Source organism: Prionailurus bengalensis, chromosome C2 (genome assembly GCF_016509475.1).
Source record: "Prionailurus bengalensis isolate Pbe53 chromosome C2, Fcat_Pben_1.1_paternal_pri, whole genome shotgun sequence".
Lineage (NCBI taxonomy): Eukaryota > Metazoa > Chordata > Mammalia > Carnivora > Felidae > Prionailurus > Prionailurus bengalensis.
This window is the reverse complement of record NC_057350.1, coordinates 45,062,078-45,082,099: the sequence shown is the minus strand read 5'-3', so window position 1 is coordinate 45,082,099 and position 20,022 is coordinate 45,062,078. Positions and strand designations below refer to the sequence as shown.

Here is a 20,022-nt window from a genome sequence, read left to right as displayed (position 1 = left end):
TTTACTATTTCTTGGGAAAACAGAATGTAGTGATTGTAGGTTCAGGAAAAGGCACTGCCACATGGAGATGTAAATAGGGATGTGAGTGCTCTTCCTTGCATGGGGTTGTTGTGATGACAAAGGAAGTAGGACAGTGGGGAATCCTGCCCAATCTAGGCTCATTACTGTGGGTGCTGTAGCAGAGGGCCAGCAGAAAGAGGTATGATCCCCATCAGGCCAGTGGGACACTGAGCCTTCAACCTAACCAGAGGTGGCCCTGGGGGATGGGGTAGGCTCAATTTATTTCCTGTTTCTGCTTCAGTACAATACTTTCTCCAGATACGCATTCAGAAATATCCTAGTGAGGTTTAGCTTTTCTCAAATGACACAGAACTTCGAAAAGGCTAGATAGATTTTCTCAAAAGTCCTTCAACATACAGCTGTGGGCCTTGACCGAGGGGGAGCTGGACCTGGACTGTCTTCATGATGGTCTCCTAAGCCAGTCAGTAGTCCAGCCATGGCACATCCTTGCATATAACTCGTACATAATGATATTCATGTAGCAGCTGTGCCTCTGGAAGCAAGAACTCAACAGGATGTCATCCCCTGGATGAAGTACACCTCCACAGGGCAGTAGGCCACCATCTTGGGGTGGGCTCCCACAATGACCTTCAGTTCTAGCAAGGCCTCTTTGGTCTTCTCTCTGGGGATGACCCTATCCTGGACATGCTGCTTTAAGAGGCACTCGTAGGTGAAGATCTTATGGCCGAGGTTGCTTCTGTCCTTCTTCCACGTGAAAAGGAGCCAAAAGGGGTGATTTATCCATCCCACAAGACCCTGCAGGAAGGCACTGATCCAGAGCAAGAACTCTAGTAAAGAGAATCTGATAACATAGTTCCAAAACCAGTTGGCTGAAGAGGAGGGAGGCTTGTTGGTGTGGTCCTGGTGGATGACACTGATCTTCTCACGGTGTGGGAACCAGAGGAAAGCAAAAGTATTCAGATTTCTTCAGGTGACTGTCTAGGTTGTCAAGAACCTCTTTCAGGGTTGAGGCAAATGAGATCTCCTGCAACTGGGACTGGGGTGAAGGTGAGGATGACTCCAAGGGAGCCCGGGTGCACCTGCACACCCTGGAACATTTCTGCATTGCTGGACTCGGAACACTCAAGAATGGTCCCATGGACCATTAGCAGGGTCAGTGCCACCACCTGAATAGCTGGGATGCCATGTTGGATCCTGTATTGTGTGTTCCGGACCCAATGATGATCCATACCGTTATGTCTGACAGGGCTCTCAAGTTGGACAAGGCTAGGCTGTGTTTGCCTATCTGTGGGTGCAGGTCAGCTGGGAGGCCTGGCAGCTGGCCTCCACATTTCTTTAAACAAAGATCACATTTCTTTTTTTAGGAAAGGTCAAAGTTAAATGATTAACTCATAAAGAGCTTGATAGCAGATTCAGGGCCTATTTATTGACCTAACCTGAGGAGGTTCTTCACATTCCTCATTTTCCCCCAACAAATTGGTCCTTACCCTTTTTCTGTATTTTCTTCCTACCTCTCCAGTAATATATTATTATGTCCAATCTTGAAAGCAAATACCACAAATATGAACTATTACTAGGCTTATTACTATTGCAGGCATCACAGAGGAATGCAGAGTCCCTATTTAAATGCAGCGTCCTCGATTTTCATGCATTCTCTTTCTTACCTCCCCACGTAATGATCACACACATGGTTGCAAAAATGCAATTGGTTTAAATGAGCAGCACCAACAGGAATGGAAAAAGAAGAAGCAGGATATTGTGGATGCAGAATGGAAAAGGGGTGGAAGGTTTTTGTTCTGTCTCTGTGGCAGTAAAGATGAGTGAAGTATTTCCAAATAATTGATAATTATTTTTGTAGTGTCATCATGCTGTCTTTCCCTTCTATGCAGACTTGAGCCATTGCCATTGCAACTAGCATTGCATTTTATCAGGAAAATAAGGAGAAGGAATCACAAATATTAAGAAACTAGATTGAATAAGTTGAAAATGGGGACCAGAGCATTCTTTAATTGACCTTCTGTTTCCCCTATCTCTGGAATTAAAATTCAGTGGGTTAAGACTCTGAAAGAAAAAGAAATAGTACATATAATTACATTTAATCAATTCCAAAATTTCCCATGAAAATAACCAAATGTTACTTTCATAAGACCATTTATTTTCAGAAGAAATTTTAAAAATTGTAGAAAATTCACATTTAGTGCTTAAATGTTAAAGTCTGATTTCTATCTTTCAAAGGGTGATGAAAAAATTAATGAAAGTAACCATAGATGCTGCCAGATTGGAGTCATCTGTATGTGTGTATATGTATATATATACATATATATGCAAATTATATCTTCTTAATCATTAGTGTAGTCATAATTTATAGAAGTTTACAACTAAAATGATTCTTTGCAGGTATGTGAATACATAAAAGGGCTTATAAGCTGTTTTATGCTGGCTCCCCAAATATCACCAACACAAGCTCTTCATAAGACAGGTTTGAGTTCATTGCTTACCATGGTAAGGGAGAAAACCATCTCAACAGAACTTTGTGAATGCCCCATGGAGGGTAGACAAGATTCAATTTTATTGAGTATTTGCAGTTTGATTTAAGGTGGTATTTCCATGTGGAGAATGAGGAGGATTGATTAGGAGGATTGACTGAGGAGGATTAGGTAAGAATTAGGGTATATCTGTCCAGGATTGGTAGAAATAGCAAAGCAAGGATTTGAGAGCTAAATGTTCAGAGTCGTAACAATGTAAACTGTTGATGATTATATTGAAGAATTTATGAGTCTTTCATGAAATTCCTCCTGTAAACAATAAATATATTTTCCTGTATAAGAAAGAGTCTTATGGAATAGTAAAGTTATGCTAATGAAGGTAACGGAATAATAAAATCATGTTATTATAGAAAATATGTTGTGAGAGAGGATAGATAGTTTCAATCCTCAGTGTCCAAACTGTAATTGTTACCCATCATTTCTTATATATGTTTTATTATTTTCTAATATGCCTGAAACATCCTTTCTAAATCCGTATTTATTTGCTTATTTACTTATTTGAAGTATAGTTGACATATCATTATACGTTAGTTTCAGAAATGCCTAAATCATTCTTACTGTTATATTTGAAGCTGCTATCAAGCTTATGTGGTATGAAGCTTATATGATGTTGCTTTCTCTCATTAGAAAAGAACACAAAATCACGGAAAATAATTAGTTACATGGTTTTGAATGTTGTCTTTACTGGTGATATTTATATTTTGTTACTGTCAGGGTAAATCCATTTCTGAGTAGAGTGATACAACACAATAGTTAGAATTGTCCACTTGGGTTGCACCTTTATAAACGTAGAGTGAAGAGCTCCACCTAGGGAGAATGTAGGATGGTTGAAAACACAGGGCTTGTATTGGCCTTGGGAAAAAATAATCTAAGATATTTCAAAGATGTAGAAAAATTATGTCAAAGCTGAAGTGCAGGAGCAATTTAGAGTGTATTGGTCTCAGAGTCAGAATTGAAAGATGAAAACCAATTGACAAGCACAATGGCCACAGGTCAGACTGGGCAGGAAATCAAGATCAGAAAATCTTAAGAAAGGTGAAGACAATAAATTTGTTATTTGAACAAGCAGTGTGAGCTGTAGAGATTGAGGAAGGAGAATTAGAAATTCCTTTTAGGACAATCTCTTTGTGGTCTTTATACAACATCATGAAGACCTTGATCCTAAGGTCAGACCAAGCTCTGGTCTTGATATCTCCATTATGCTTCAAGACAAATAATGAACCAGTTTTACCTCCCTGGATTTTAACTGGTGTTTTCCAAATTTAAGTCTTTTTTTTATATCATCTTTACAACTTTAACACTGTCTAAGTATTTCCTGTCAGAGTGTTTAGTTTTCACTAAATCAACTAACTTTTTAAAACATAGATAAGTATTTTTAAAAATTTTGTGTCATTATTTTTAGAAACATTATCACTTACTATAATAGAAGATAACTATGCAAAATAAATTCTAAGCAAACAAGATTTTAAAATTCCAGTCAAATATTGTTGCCTAACAAAGTCCGTAATAGCAAAGCCTGCTTTCTCTTCCATAAAAGGAGATTAGCAAGTATAAATGAGGTATAAAAAACATAACAACAGCACATTGACATTATCTTTGATGTAATCAGAAGATTGATAGTTGTGTGGATAGCTTTTGTCTATGTATTTCAGTGTTACTTAATGCATGTCAATTTTATGCACATGTCTCTCATTGCAAAAAAAAAATTTTTTTTGTAAAGTGTCACTGCATTATCAAGCGATAATAGCACAGTAAAATTTTAACCTCTCCACAAAATAATGTACTTTCCTTCATGCTTATAGCCCATATGGCTACCAGAGACATGATAATTTTCCCTGAGCTAACAAAATAAGTGATGTCAAATCACAGACACTACTTCTGGTTTTACCCTTCAAAGATGCATTTCTCTGCATATAGCATTGACAGGTAGGGGGTAAGAAAAATCTGATAATTGAGCCCTACTCCTGCTGTTACATGAAACAATAGTCAATGAATATTTATTGTGCATCTATTATGTTGCGAGCATTAGCAATATAGCAAAGACTAAAACTGAAAAAATGCCTGCCTTATATACGACATTGACATACAGCCACAAAACAGACAATAAATAAATATCAAATGAATAAAATACATAATAAATTTAATACATATAAATATAATCACATAAATATGTACATAATAAACTACAAAAAATAAATATAAATAAAATGATGGATGCCAACGCTGATGTTATATAATGTCATTACTGTATAGTGCAATTATGAGGATCAATATCTACCCCAGACAATTTTGTACAATCTACATTATTCCAAACACTATCTTCTTTTAGCCCCATATCTAATAATGTCATGTGCTGATTGACATGATTTGCAAAAAGCTTTTGCCTGCATGAGGCTAAGGATATATACTGAGTTCTACTGCAATTACATCTCTAGAAGGACAACAAGTGTTTGAGTCCATATCTTAATGTACTCAGAAGTTGATCTTAGAATCTTCTGCTTCTGTCTACCCCCATCTTTTTTTTTTAAATTTTTTTTTCAACGTTTATTTATTTTTGGGACAGAGAGAGACAGAGCATGAACGGGGGAGGGGCAGAGAGAGAGGGAGACACAGAATCGGAAACAGGCTCCAGGCTCTGAGCCATCAGCCCAGAGCCTGACGCGGGGCTCGAACTCACGGACCGCAAGATCGTGACCTGGCTGAAGTCGGACGCTTAACCGACTGCGCCACCCAGGCGCCCCTGTCTACCCCCATCGTTTAAGACTTCCTGGGATTTAAACTCTTAAAAGTAGGAAATCTTTCTCATTTATATTTGTATTCCTAATAAATAGAAAATAAAGCTCTTGCCACGCTATAGGCCATTAATAGTCTTTGAATAAAGAAGTGAAGGAAGAATAATGATCTATATTACTTGAGTGAGGTCAAAACTTCACTGTAGACAAGTAGAGTAAATTATTTAGGCCTCATTAAACTACAAATGCCCCAGAGTGTTAGAAAACTGAATGATTTTCAAGTCCAAATGTCCACTGCTGTGCCTCTGAACTCATGGAAATATTGTCTTTGGAAATCAAATATTGCACTGCCCAAGGTCAGAGTGTTTCCAAAGCAGCTGGTAATCAAACCATGCTTTTATTTTATATGCTGTATTTTATAGCATGCTTTTAATTTGAGGGTAAAGAAAAAAAGGTAAGGAGTATGAATCCTAGGTCTTTAGAAGAGACATGTGGGAACATGTTAACAGTAGCTCAGTCTTATTGCCTAATATCCAACCTTTGGTCATATGGTTTCCTTACATATCCCATGATTACATGGCCCAACATATTAACTGAGAATTCTTCACTCCAAATGCATCATTTGGTTCTACAATTTTGTCTGTTCCCATCTGACTGTGACATCAACATATAACTCCTCACTTGATCTTAGTTTGAAAGTGATACTCTGGTGCACTCAGTGATTCTTTTCTCTTATGTCCTATTTGCTTTTCTCCCAATTTCATATCCTAATGCTTATCTTTGCTAATCTTCAACACTTTCATGTTATAACAGCCTATGGATGCCCCTCACTCATAGTGAGGCAGTGTCTTCTAAGGGCTTCTAGTTGAAGACTGCAACACAGGCAGAGGATTAGGTCTTCTGGGTTTTCTTAGAGGTCTAATTACTTCTTGTGGCTGACCTTTATTAGTAAGTATCAATTAGTGTGGTTTTTCCTTTATTCTAATCTCCTTGATGTTTTGCTGGAGTATAGAAAGATAATTTGAGGTTAACAGTTGACTTCAGGATGTGTTTGCTTCCTAATCCCATCCTCAGAGACATCCTTTGTAGATTTGATTACTGACATTTACAACAATCTTTGAACTCTGGTAATGTCAGATAAAAGAATTTAACATTAGCTCCTGATTACTGAGAATAAGTTTTTCAGGGCTTTCTTTTCCTGTAGATCATAACCACAAAGTTTTAGTATCTGCCTTAAAACAAACACATATTTTCTTGTTTTTATAGAAAAAAAAATTAAAGGATCCGTAGTTTGGGAGAAAGATGTCTTTTATCTCTCTTCCATTAAAAATTGTGTTGTTTTTTTTTTTGGTTAAGAACTTTCAGGCTTTGTAAATCCTTCATAAATTTTCAGAATGTACATATTACATATTTATATACAAATATACTGTGTATAAATATTTATAAATATTTTCAATTTGAAGTTATTTGTTATTTTCTCCATGGAAGGAGAATGAATTGATAGAAGAAATGCACATAACTGTAGCTGTAATGTCAGCATAATATTCACATATTTGGCAAATTCCTTCGTATTTTAGAATAGAGCCCATGTGGCAGAGCATAAGTGCTTAGATAGGTAAGAAAGAATTCTGAATTGGAGGAATGGGTATGATCTCTATAGGAACAAAGAGAAATATGGTATGATGGGATTAGACACTGTGCCAAGTTCAATAATTATGAATAATGTTAATATTAATGGACATGAGCTGGCAGACTCATAGACCAACAGTTTTGTGGAGAGAAAGTAGAAGCACTGCTTGGCTAATAATTATTAAGATAGTAATGAACTCAAAGTTCCAGCTGAATGCTGGTCTCTATAAAGTAATTTTTTCTATCCTGAGCTTTATCACTGATAGTATCTGATATAGTGGAATTTCCATATATGAAAAGATTATGTCTGTCCATATGGTTGGGGCAACTAGGGCACTGGTCTTGAAGTTGTGTTTACACAATAAGCATACCAAGTTGTGTTTTCACAATAAGTATGCTATTTTTACTTATATTCTGCATTTGCTTGGGTATTGGTGTGTTTTGGGGGGTTCTTGTGAAGCTTCTGGCAAAAGCTAAGTCCTTTCTAAGTTAGCCTCTGTGAGCCACCTGATCAGTCAATAAGGGAAGCATTCATTGCTGACTAAATTTAACAACCAGCCTAGTTCTGGTTGCAGTAGATACAAATAGTCCTAACTTTGCAGTTTGGATAAGAACAAATTTCATTCACAACACTTTAGTTAACCCCAGCCCTTTGAAAATATGATTCAAATTTCAGTTACTACAGTACATTATCTGTGAATCATCACATAAAGTGCAAACATTGCTCCTACCTCTTCAGCCCACAAATCTCTATGTAAATAATTGGTGCATATCAGAATCAGTGACCAATCACGTCACTTCTTTCAGAGTCTGTTAGTGATTGGCTACTGTGTGTGTGTTATTCAGTTCACACACAGAAAGCAAAGCTATAGTCACATTGCCTCTTTGTTTTCCCTGATAAACTCAGATGGCATTTTACAAGATGAATAATCAAAAGAGGAAACTGGCCAATAAAGATAATGCAGCAAAACAATAAAAAATGATAATGCTGGAAGTAGAATATTGTATAAATAAAATTCTAGAAAAGCCTGAGAGCCTTTAGGAGAATCTAGTGAGGCAAACTCATCAATGCAAATGAAGAAAGTGGTTGTGATAAAAAGAATCAAAATATCTCAAAGGAACTGACACTGGCCAATAACTTCACATTTAAAGGAACTTTGAAGGTATTTCATGACATTGAAAATAGAAAGGATAAATGTTTGGAACTGATCAAAACTTAGAAGGGAATAAGACACTTTTCCAAGTCATAGAAAAGATACTTGCTCCATATTGTCAGATACATGATGAGAAGAAGGCAAACACTATTCAAACTCCTGACATTTTTTCGTAAGAGTGAGTGGGGGCAGAGGGAGAAGGAGAGAGAGAATCTCAAGCAGGCTCCACATTCAGTGCAGAGCCTGATGCTAGGCTTGGTCCCATGACTCTGTGATCATGACTTGAGCCGAAATCAAGAGTAGGATGCTCAACAGACTGAGCCTCTTAGGTACCCCTTGACGTGTTTTTATGAAGAAATAAAAACACTTTAATTCTTAATGTTTTACAACATATAAAATAAATATTAGTTTTACTATTTTTTACTATTTTTTTACTATTAGTTTACTATTTTTAAAGGTCGTGGGCTTATGTACTCTAGTTTTCCCCATTTTTAGTAAGATCATTTAGCACAGTTAAGCTTGCAGAGTATTGTACTGCACTTTTACATACAGCAAGGACTGCTGATACTTTTTAAAATGTATAAATACTGGCTAATATCTGGTTTAAATTATATTACAAATTAAATCTTTTTCTTCCAAATCAAATATTAATAGCTAGTGTTAATGAGTTGGATATTGGCAGATAAATATCTGGAAGAAAACATATTAGAAATACCCCTATGTACTACAAGTACTGAAACAAATTACTATGCTTAACCTTGGAGAATACATTAAACATAATTATGTTCTTTTTTTTCACTATTTCCCAACACAATTTGATTAAATAATTTACTTTTCCTTATGCACAATTTGAAAACACTGATGATCTTTCATAAACTAGGACAACAAATACATGCACTTAGTAATAATTTTCCGTTTGTACTGTAACACAAGCTGTAGTGGCAAAATATAATTGAGGGATGAATACAAAATATAGCAACTTTTGTTACCCTCTGAAAACTATGCTATTATGTGACTTTTACTAATACCACTATTCCTACACCATTGCTGCAGCTATTTTTTCCCTTTCTCAAGTGGTAGATAATTCTATATTTTTCTCTGAATATCATTCTGATAGGAACACCAAAATAATCATCAAAAAATTCCAAATGGAAAAAGTCAAAGAAAAACTTCAAGAACATATACCTGAATTCTGAATTCTTTTCCTAAATATCAGTTTAAATAACCAAAGAAGCAAGGTTTTTCTGACTCTGAAACTTTCCCCACTATGAAATCCTCAACTCCATTCTCTACAGAGGCAAAGAACTAAAACAGCAACTTAAGCCTTTGTTTGTTAGTTAGAAAACTGCTTTTCTTTTTCTCTTTTCTTTCTTCTAAGATTGTATTTCTTTATTTTTAATGTTTATTTATTTATTTTTGAAAAAGAAAGAGAAAAATAGTGAGCTCATGAGCAGGGAAGGAGCAGAGAGAAAGAGGGAAAGAGAATCGCAAGCAGACTCCACAGCATCTGTCCAGAGTCTGATGTGGGGCTGGATCTCATGAAATGCGAGATCATGACCTAGGCCAAAATCAAGAGTTGGATGCTTAACTGACCGAGCCACCCAGGTGCCTCTCAAGATTTATTTAAATTCAAGTTAGTTAACATATTGTACATAGTGTAGTATTGGTTTCAGGAGTAGAATTTAGGGATTCATCATTACATATAACACCCAGTGCTCATCCCAACAAGTGTCCTCCTTAATGACCAACACCCATTTAGCCCATCCCCCCACTGACCTCTCCTCCAGCAACCCTCAGTTTGTTCTCTTTATTTAAGAATCTCTTATGGTTTGCATCCCTCTCTCTTTTTATCTTATCGTATTTTTGCTTCCCTTCCCCTATGGTCATCTGTTTTGTTTCTCAAATTCCACATGTGTGACTGACTCATTTCACTAGCATAATACACTCTAGTTCCATCTGTGTCATTGAAAATGGCAAGATTTCATTCTTTTTGATGACTGAGTAATACCTTTCTCCCTAATTCCAGACCTGATTCCCATGATGGAAATCAAGAACATCCAGAATTAGGGTAATGATTCTGAAGACAACCAAAGTAGCTTCCACACTGCCTCTCAAAATTGTTCCTAATCTTTGAGCCCAGTCTTCCAAAGCATCTGAGCAGTGATAGGAGCCATTCAAGGAAGTGTCCCTGTTCTTCTTGGATCATGATAGGCTTTGCCAGAAATCACATTGAAATTTTAAGGTATATATGAGTTTATAGCTGTAAAAGAAAACTGCACTGCATTGCATATATATTCTTTAGAATTTGATCCAGCTCCCTGTTTGTGTAGAACCTTTGACTCTTATTCTGTACTCTAGGTGTGCATGAAATGTCACCTTATGAACTGATCTAGTTCTATCCTGCTAAGATAGGCCTATCACATAAAATGCAGAATACTTAGTTAAATTTAAGTTTCAGATAAGCAACAAAATATTGTTAAGTATAAATATGTCTTATGAAACATTTAGGACATACTTATAATAAGACTTTGGGTTTGTTTTCACCAAGCCCTAGACTATCTGAGTAAAACAAACTCATACTTTTTGTTATAAACTTACTCTGATCACCTTGCCTGATTGAAAACACAGAACTACAGTGGTGCCTGACTGGCTTAGCTGGTGGAGCTTGTGACTCTTGATCTTGGGTTGTGGGTTCAAGCCCCACATTAGGTATAGAGATTACATAAATAAATCTTAAAAAAAAAGAAACACAAAAATACAAACTGTGGTGAATTTGAGATGAAATAAATGTATAGGACCTCTCTCTCTCTTTCTCTGTAAGTGCAGGTGTATGTATAATATATATTATATAAGTAAGAACTAAAAGTATAAATTTTCTTTAAAGCGATGGTCATTTCAGATGATTTCTATATGTACATTCTATTAGAAATTGTATGAGAAGGGGTTAAAAAAAAGGAGATAGGACCAGTGTAATAGCAATGAAGAAGAAGTGACATTTCTCTGAGTATATGATTTTTTGTGGCTCTGGACTCTTAGAACCATAGTGCTGTAGCTCATAAGTTTCTTTATGTTTCTAAGCAAACAAACAAAGCCAACCAGATTATTGGGGGAATAAAAACAGAATATGAACACTAAAAAATAAACCTAAGTAAATTGAAAATTAAAAACAAAACCACACTTAAGTGGGTAGGGGAAGTGGTGCCTGGGTGGCTGAGTCAGTTAAGTGTCCAACTTGGGTTCAGGTCATGATCTCATGATTCATGAATTTGAGCCCACATTGGCCTCTGCTATCAGCACAGAGCCCACCTTGGGTCCTCTGTGCCCTCTTGTGCTCTCAATCTCTCTCTCTCACACAAATAAATAAACATGAAAAAAAAACTCCCATAAAAAAATGAAGTGGGTACGGCAGAAAACAAAAAAAACTTTATTAACTTTGGAAAACTATCTTAACTGGAAACCTAAATGCAAAAAGAACTGTACATAAAATGCTGTAATCTAGTTAGTAAATATGCTTCTCACAAATAGATGGATAGGTAGGTAGATAGATAGGAAGGCAGATAGACAGGTAAAGAAGTATAGATGTGTGCTTATGCATGGATTAGTGTGCATGCATACATTTCCTGGCTATGTTTACTGAAATCACATAGAAGCAATGACATCCCAGTAGTGAGCATAAAAAGAACCCAGTAGATTCCAATAAAAGGAACTGTGGATTCTTTAAGAAGTAGTTGATTCCAGGGCTCAGGCAGGGAAAATATAATATGAGCTTGACATATCTTGTCCAGAAAGTATGAAAACTCTTAATAAAATATGGAAACCTGTTGATAGAACACAGGAGTCAACCACAAGAAGTTCCTCATGATCAAAGCTAGAACAATTTGAGCAATAAAATGCATAACAATGGAATTTTATTTTAACCATAAAACAGAATGAATATTATCAGTATATTCATAAGATATAATCAAAATATATTGTTTATAATGGCATAAATAAGTAATTAAATACATAAGTGAATTAGGTATCTCAGCCAGCCAGTTAAATTCTCCTTGTTTTTTCCATTTGGAGATGATCTTTGTTGATTATTTTCTCCAGTGGTCATATCTGATTGGAATAGTAAAGTGTCTATATGCACTGTAGAATATTTGGCTTTTAATATTTGACTGAAATATCTAGTCATATTTTCCTTAACATGGACAGTTACTTAAATGCATACATGCATACAAATAGGTAACTCCAAAAGGAAATTGTCTATTGCCATTTAATCAATGAGACATATGGCACTTGTATTTCTAGAAGTGTCTGATATGATTCTATAATAAATAAATATAACTCTATAAGAGTTATATTTTATATACTGCATGATTTGAAATTTGCCATTGCAAAGGACACTCCATGTAATTCAAGAAACTGCCAGTATATGGGGAAGAGTTATATGCACATAAAGGCAGAGTAAACTAGCATTATCTTAAGTTCTCTTTAATGAAACTTAAAATACCATCAATAGTACTATTTTTTTTTTAACAAAAATCATCCTGTAATGATAAGCTTTAGGAAATATTATAATTTAAAACCAAAATTCAAAAAAGCAAGATATATATTGTAACTGTTACAATTCATCTGCTTTTACTGTAAGTATCACAACTAGGTCAAAATCATAATTTTTTTTTTACTATTTTTCCGGGTCAGAAGAAACTTGAGACATTTTTAGGTTCACTCAACAAACACTTGAAACCTCTGTTGTAACTTGGGGGCTCTGTTTTCAGAAAATTCCATGTTACTTTGATTATTTGAGAATTATAAGTTTTCGTTTTCATACTTCTGGTTTTGTTATATCTTTGTTACATTTCCCATTCTTAATTTATTTTGATGGCCTCATTTCTTAGCTTCTTAAAGCTTTGTGACAGATTGTTTATTGTCATCAACATCCAATCTCATTTTTCCATAGTAACAGTTATAAACAGGCCACATGGTTGACCAAATTAGACACTGTTTTTTCAGCTTCTCATGCATTTTAGGTGTGGACATTTGACTAAGCTTTGATCAGCAGAAGTGAAAGTGCTTTCAGTCATCATCAGGTCTCCTTAAAAGGAATAAGCATGAGCTTCTTCCTTTTTTCCCTTCTCCTTGGTTGGCAGGTGATTAAAAAAAAAGGAGTAGCTGGTTTGGATTCACACTTGGAAGTCATATGTTAAGAATGACAGTGCCACTCTGATGAGGGAGCATAAAGCAAGCTGAGGGCAAAGCATAAGCTAGCACTCCCCACCCAAGGTGGTGGGTGTGATACTCAGGCATTCCTGGCTGCCCAAGAACAAAAGAAAGGAAAGAAAACAAATGGGTAGCTGGTAGACATCACAGTCAAACAGGACATGAGTTTCCATCAGTTTACAAATATCTTAGTAAGTTACAAGAAAAAGGCAATCTTAATCAATAGCCTAATCTCCAGAAACCTATAGACTCAGTTTCCTGGGGCCCCTAATATCAATTTCCCCTCCATAGTGATGCAGGGAATAAAGGCAAGAAGTAAATGGCAGGTAAAATTAAATTTCTTTATAACCTGCATCTCATTGACAACTACTTGAGGCAAATACAGTGTATAACATTTCTCCAGGAACCCCCTACTCTCTTAATGTTAATGCCTGCTAGAGGAAAAACAACCTTAACTTGACAATAGCAAAGCCTCAGTTATCTTATGAGTCCTCTTTAGCATATGAAAGTGCTTCTGGAGGCATCCCTTTTGCTTTTACCTCCCACAACTGCATAGTATATTACCAGTCACTCCTCACAACCCCAGTGCAGCTCTTTCTGCCCACAGATCCTGTCCCCATGCTTTAAAAAAATTACCTTTTTTGCACCAAAGAAATCTCAAGAATTCTTTCTTAGCAGTCGGCTGTGGACAACCACCACTCCAAAACCCATCAACTCTACTTTGTCTGTACCTCTTACTAGTGTACTCTAACATTAGAAATAATATTATAACATTAGAAATAAACTTCTATTTAATTAAAGTGACTAGTATATCACCCCTGCTTAAAGCAGACTAACCAACACCCTAATAATTTACCAAATATTTAGCTAGGACTATTACAGTACTTGAGTAGATGTTTGTGTACATACATTGTGGAAATACATGGTGATGAAGTTTTGGAGTGATGGTGGGGTGGTCCGGAGCTGACAGCCAAGAAAGAATTCTTGAAGATGTCTTTGGTGCAAAAAGGTGATTTTATTAAAGCATGGGCAAGAAGAGTTTCACTGGGGTCATAACTGGTAACTGATTACATACCCTCAGGTTGGGTGGGGTTAGGGATAGATTAAGTCTCTAAGGAATTTTGGAATCAAGGTTTCCAGGACCTTGAGGGGCTAGCTGTTGCTAGGCAAATGGCATTTATTATTGTTTAGTAAAACCTCAGTCATGAGACCCTTTAGATGTATATCAGGTGGCCATAAGTTTGGAGTATGATGACCGTACTTGGGAGAGTTGAGATAAAGGAAGTTTCCAAAGGAATTTTTATATGTTAAAGTAGACTTACAGGATCCTTGAGGTAGGGATAATGTTGAACTAAGATTCTCTTTTGCCCCCAGCAAAGTGTCATCATGAAGGCAGCTGAGTTCCTAGAGGGAGGTCACTCTGCTGGTTTCAGAGACTTGTCAATGGGCTATAGGCAGTAAGGGAATTTAATTTTTTATTTGCCTTAGTTTCCCACATTACCATGGCAAGCACTTAAAACCCTTTCCTTTGCTCTTGGGTAGCTAGGACTGTCTGAGGAATATCACACATATTCTACCTGTGGGGAGGAGGGGTGATGCTAGCTTATACTTTGCCCTCAGCTTGCATTATGCTCCCTCATCACATGGGATCTGAGTTAGAGAGAGGAAATTATTTTTCTGTATACACCATCTTTTCTTATTTTTGCTCATGGTCTGAAGATGGTAACATTGAACAAATGATTAAACATTGCCAGCTCTATAGTAACTACCATTTAAGATAGCTTCTGGGAGTTTAGCAACTCCCTCTTCTTCCCTTGACACTCATGGTGTCCCTGGCAGCCACATCTCTGCTAATGTGACCCACCCCCACATTACAACAAGTTACAAGAATGACCCAGCTGGGAACTCTTGCCACCACCTCATTCAGTCTGTTTTCTGGTAATTTGAAATTTTGAATAGAGATCTGAACACAGAGGTGTTGAAGCTTGGTTTGTGAAATATTTCCTTGGATTAGTGAGCTAAGTGTATCATCTCCCACTGAGATTATTGGTTCCAATGACTTGCAACCAAATAAAAATCAACATTTCCAAGACCCAATTCTATGTTTTGTGGTGCTTAGGAAATCCTCGCTCTTTGCTAATGTGTGTTTTCTATAACAACGGAGATCAACCTCTAAGTACTCTCAGATTCCATCTCCTAAGACAAAAAGGCTGTCCAAGCAAGTATGCAACTATGTTTTCATTCTGCTCCATTCTTTCATCAGAAAGTGAATTATTACTATTGTCATTATTCTTTGTCTCCCCTTGCTCCCCTTTTAGAGGTCTTTATTTTGTCTATCTTATAAGGTTGTTGGTTTTTTTTAGATAGAATTGATATTTCATTGAAAAATAGTATGAAAGAATAGATATTTTTAACTTTCAGAATTATAGTTGCATGACATCAGACATAGAATTTTTATTCATGTTTTTATTTTATTTTGTTGTTTCATTTTTGAGAGAGTGTGCATGTATGTGTGTGTGGGTGCATATAAACTGGGGAGGGGCAGAGGAAGGGGGAGAGAATTTTAAGCAGGCTCCATGCTCAGCACCTTAAGATCATGCATGACCTAAGCCCAAATCAGGAGTCTGATGCTTAACTGACTGAGCCACCCAGGCCCTCTCAAATATAACATGTTTTTCATATTAGGCTATAAATCACTACATGTAAGTGCATACATGTGAAGAAACAGAAATAAACCCAAATATATTCACCTATATCAGTAAAAAAAAAAGGAAATCAAATACCTGGCACATAAATAAGACTCATTTAAATAACATTCTTATAACAAAAAGATGAGGAAAATATTTTGTGACTTTATATGTAATTTTTCTTTCAATTAGGGGACCGTACAAGTTTTTTGCATCATTATAAGATTAGTGTATATGAAAAGGAGTGTGATGTGAAAGGATCCCAAAGTCATAAACTTTAAGAACAACACCAGCCACAGATACTTTATACTATCGTGGATAAGGACAGGGCTTCCTTTTTCAGAGCGTCTAATGTTTCATATATAAAATGGGTTAATTTTTCAGCTAGCTGTTACTTTTATTTTAGCTTTTAGTAATGTTTATCAGTCTTTTATTTTTTGTAGTTTGGGAAGCAGAAAAATAAAGTAGCAGTAAATGTGTATACTTTTATTCCATGGTAATAGTGGTATAGATGAGCAGAATAATCACTGCACTCAAACTGGTTACTGTATTACTGTATTCTCATTTTGTATAAGTTATTAGAAACATGGGGCGTCTGGGTGGCTCAGTTGGTTAAGCATCTGACTTCAGCTCAGGTCATGATCTTGTGGTTTTTGAGTTCGAGCCCAGCATGGGGCTCTGTGCTGACATCTCAGAGCCTGGAGCCTGCTTCAGATTCTGTCTCCCTCTCTCTCTGCCCCTCCCCCACTCACACTTTGTCTCTCTCTCTCTCTCCCAAAAAGTAACCTTTAAAAAAAATACCTTCTATTACTTAGCGGAATCTTTGGGGAATGATGTAGAATTGAGTAGTGTTTTAACTGAAGATACATACCATCTCTTTAATGGGGACAGGTTTTGTGTATGGGTATTTAAAATCTTCCCCAGAAATACTTGGGGTGTTATAAGTGAGTTGAGATGTTAGGTGGCTTTCATATCTTTCCTCTTGGTTTGCAACCTCCTGTTCTCATGGGAACTGGCCCTTCCTGGACAGACTTAGGGAAGAAATGAGAATATCATTCTCTCTTATCTCCGAGGGGAGTATGAGTAAAATCTGTGTCTCTTTTAAGCTTTCAGGAATTATGGGAGCCTTTCTTGAAATGAAGCGATCATTGAAATTTGTGCATAGAAGAACTGATTTCTGGCACTTTCTCACATGTCTTCTTCACCCTCCACCTCAGATTCATTTTGTTAAGTGATCAGAAACATGTCCTTCTTCCTGTCTGAGTGACTGCCTCTGAGTACTTATTTGATGTTTACCAATTGAGCTTAAGGGTGGAGGAACAGACTTTTCCCAATAATTGTACAAACCATAGAATGTTTTAGAAAATCAAATTCTCTGCCTAAGTTATCACTATATTTCAAGTACACACAGTAGTGCCTGGTTACAAAAGGTACCGAATGTTAAATTTATGAATAAATGAATTAATGGAATCAGATGTAAGAGAAAGAAAGTATTACATGATTCAAATGTTAATTGGTATCTTATTGTGGTTACCCAGTATTATAGAGTATTAATAGTATTAAAGAGACACATGCCAGGCAGAGTGTGAAAGCCATGAAACTGCCCCACTATGAAATTCTGAGTGCTAGTTAAACATCTTTTCTCTGACTACCTCCTTAGCTCCCAGTTTTACTTACCAATCTTCTCTTCTGTTGGTAAAGGCTTTGTTTAGGTCTATTACCATTCTCCAGTCTAAATTAGATGAATTTCACACTCATGTTGCCGGGCCAAGTGTCTCCCACCCTGTTCTCTCATTGATTTCATCTCACTCTCTTAATTCATTTATTTTTCAATAATCTGTTTAATCTATCTGTCATCTGTCTGTATATAGTTAGGGAGGCAGCGTATGATAGAAGTAAAGAGCAGATGTCCTGGAGCCCATTAGCTACTGGTTCAATTTCCAGCCCTTCATTTACTACTTGTTTTGGAATTTGGAAATATCTATGTGCTTCAGTTTTCTCACAGGTAAAATGGACATAACAATAGTATGTAGTAAGTAAATTAGTTAATATATATATGACCCTCTGGGGCACCTGGGTGGCTCAGTCGGTTGAGCATGCGACTTCAGCTCAGGTCATGATCTCACTGTTCATGAGTTCCAGCCCCGCATCTGGCTCTGTGCTGACAGCTCAGAGCCTGCAGTCTGCTTTGGATTCTGTGTCTCCCTCTCTCTCTGCTCCTTCACTGCTTGCTCTCTCTCTCTCTCTCTCTCTCTCTCAAAAATAAACATTAAAAAAATTAAAAAAAAATATATATATATATATATGACCCTTAAAGTAGGGTATAAATGTATAAGTCAATGATGTTAGCTACATCTATTTCCAGTTATTTGGTATCATTCTTTGTAAATTGTTTTTCTAATTTAATTAGAGAGGTTTGGGAAGATTTCTGGCAACTCTAGGTGCTGCTATATTATTTCATAAAAATGCTAATAAGAGTCATAAAATAATATTAAATATGCTTGAACTTATTTAAAGTTCTGGACTTTATATAGTTTTCCACTTAATCCTCCAGAATGTCTTACGAGTTGATACTATTATTTATATTTTAGTAAAGAAACTAACAGTTATATAACCAAACTCATGTATCTGAAACTTAGGCTCAGATCTGTCTTATTCAAAACATAGGTTAAGTTACGCTTAATGTAGTATATTGTTATGATAAAGTATAAATAATAATTTGTTAGGGATAACATAAAGATTATTTCCCTATTGCAAGGTATATTGGAGAATAACCTGTAAGTTTTGAACATTAAACTTTTGTCATAACCAAGTTTATAGAGAGATTCATGTGTGCTATAGATCAAGTTATATATCATTTTCAAAATATAAATACACAGTATAAATTTTCTATAATAAGTTAAATATGGTTCTTTGTTATCTGATACTATAGTTATGATGAAATTCTATTGTTCTAATAATCAGTGTATCCATATCTACATGTCTGTCTTTATATTTATCTGTCTACTTATCTTGTTTCTTTACATATCATAGTTGAGAATTAGTATAATCTGTAGATCGATATTCTTTTTTTTTTTAATTTTTTTTTTAACGTTTATTTATTTTTGAGACAGAGAGAGACAGAGCATGAACGGGGAGGGTCAGAGAGAGGGAGACACAGAATCTGAAACAGGCTCCAGGCTCTGAGCTGTCTGCACAGAGCCCGACGCGGGGCTCGAATTCACGGACCGTGAGATCATGACCTGAGCCAAAGTCGGCCACTTAACCGACTGAGCCACCTAGGAGCCCCTAGATCGATATTCTTAAAAATAACTTCCTCTCATTCATTTGTTTTTGCAATTTTGCTTTTGTTGCAAATCTGCTTGCAAAATACACTTTTATTTGCAATCTGCTTGCAAAATACACATAATCAGTAGTATATATTCAGGGAAGTTTTCTTCCCTCAAGTGTGTGCTACAAATAAATCCAAATAAATTTCAGAAACTTTTCAGATTCACAAAGAACATTACCATGATGCAGATTTTAAGAAGTACTGCAAAAAAGAGCTATCTAATTCCTTTATTTTCAACACTTCTTAAACTTAAGACTGTTTCAGAGTTTCATGTTCATTAACCTATGGAACCTTAGGGAATTTCAGTTCAGATTATTTGTTACTCAGGCTATATTGTCACCATGAATTTACTTGAGTATTATTGATTTGTTAAGTGCCTGAAGTTGGTTAAAATCATAATTTTGAGTTTTAATGATTACATGTTTAGGTTATTTATTTATTTATATATTTATTCATTTTGCTCTTTGGTATATGAAAATATAATGAAGTTAGAGGTATTTGAACCAAGTAAAAACTATCACAGAAGGATCTTGGGTATAAAACTACAAATCATTACTTTCTGGGCCATTAAAGCACAGGTGAAAATTATGTTAATGTAACATCATGAATTATTGATACTTTGTCTACTCTGAAAAGTTACTGTTTCAAATTTATAAACAGAGCATAGAAGCATTTTAAGGTAAAATCAATGTCTTCTTGAAGGTCAGTTTATTAAAG

General features: G+C 35.9%; 1 pseudogene; it reads right to left on the bottom strand.

Moving 5' to 3' along the window:
- Positions 1-297: 297 nt before the first annotated feature.
- LOC122490959 overlaps positions 298-20,022 on the bottom strand; it is a 33,132-nt pseudogene continuing 13,407 nt past the window's right edge.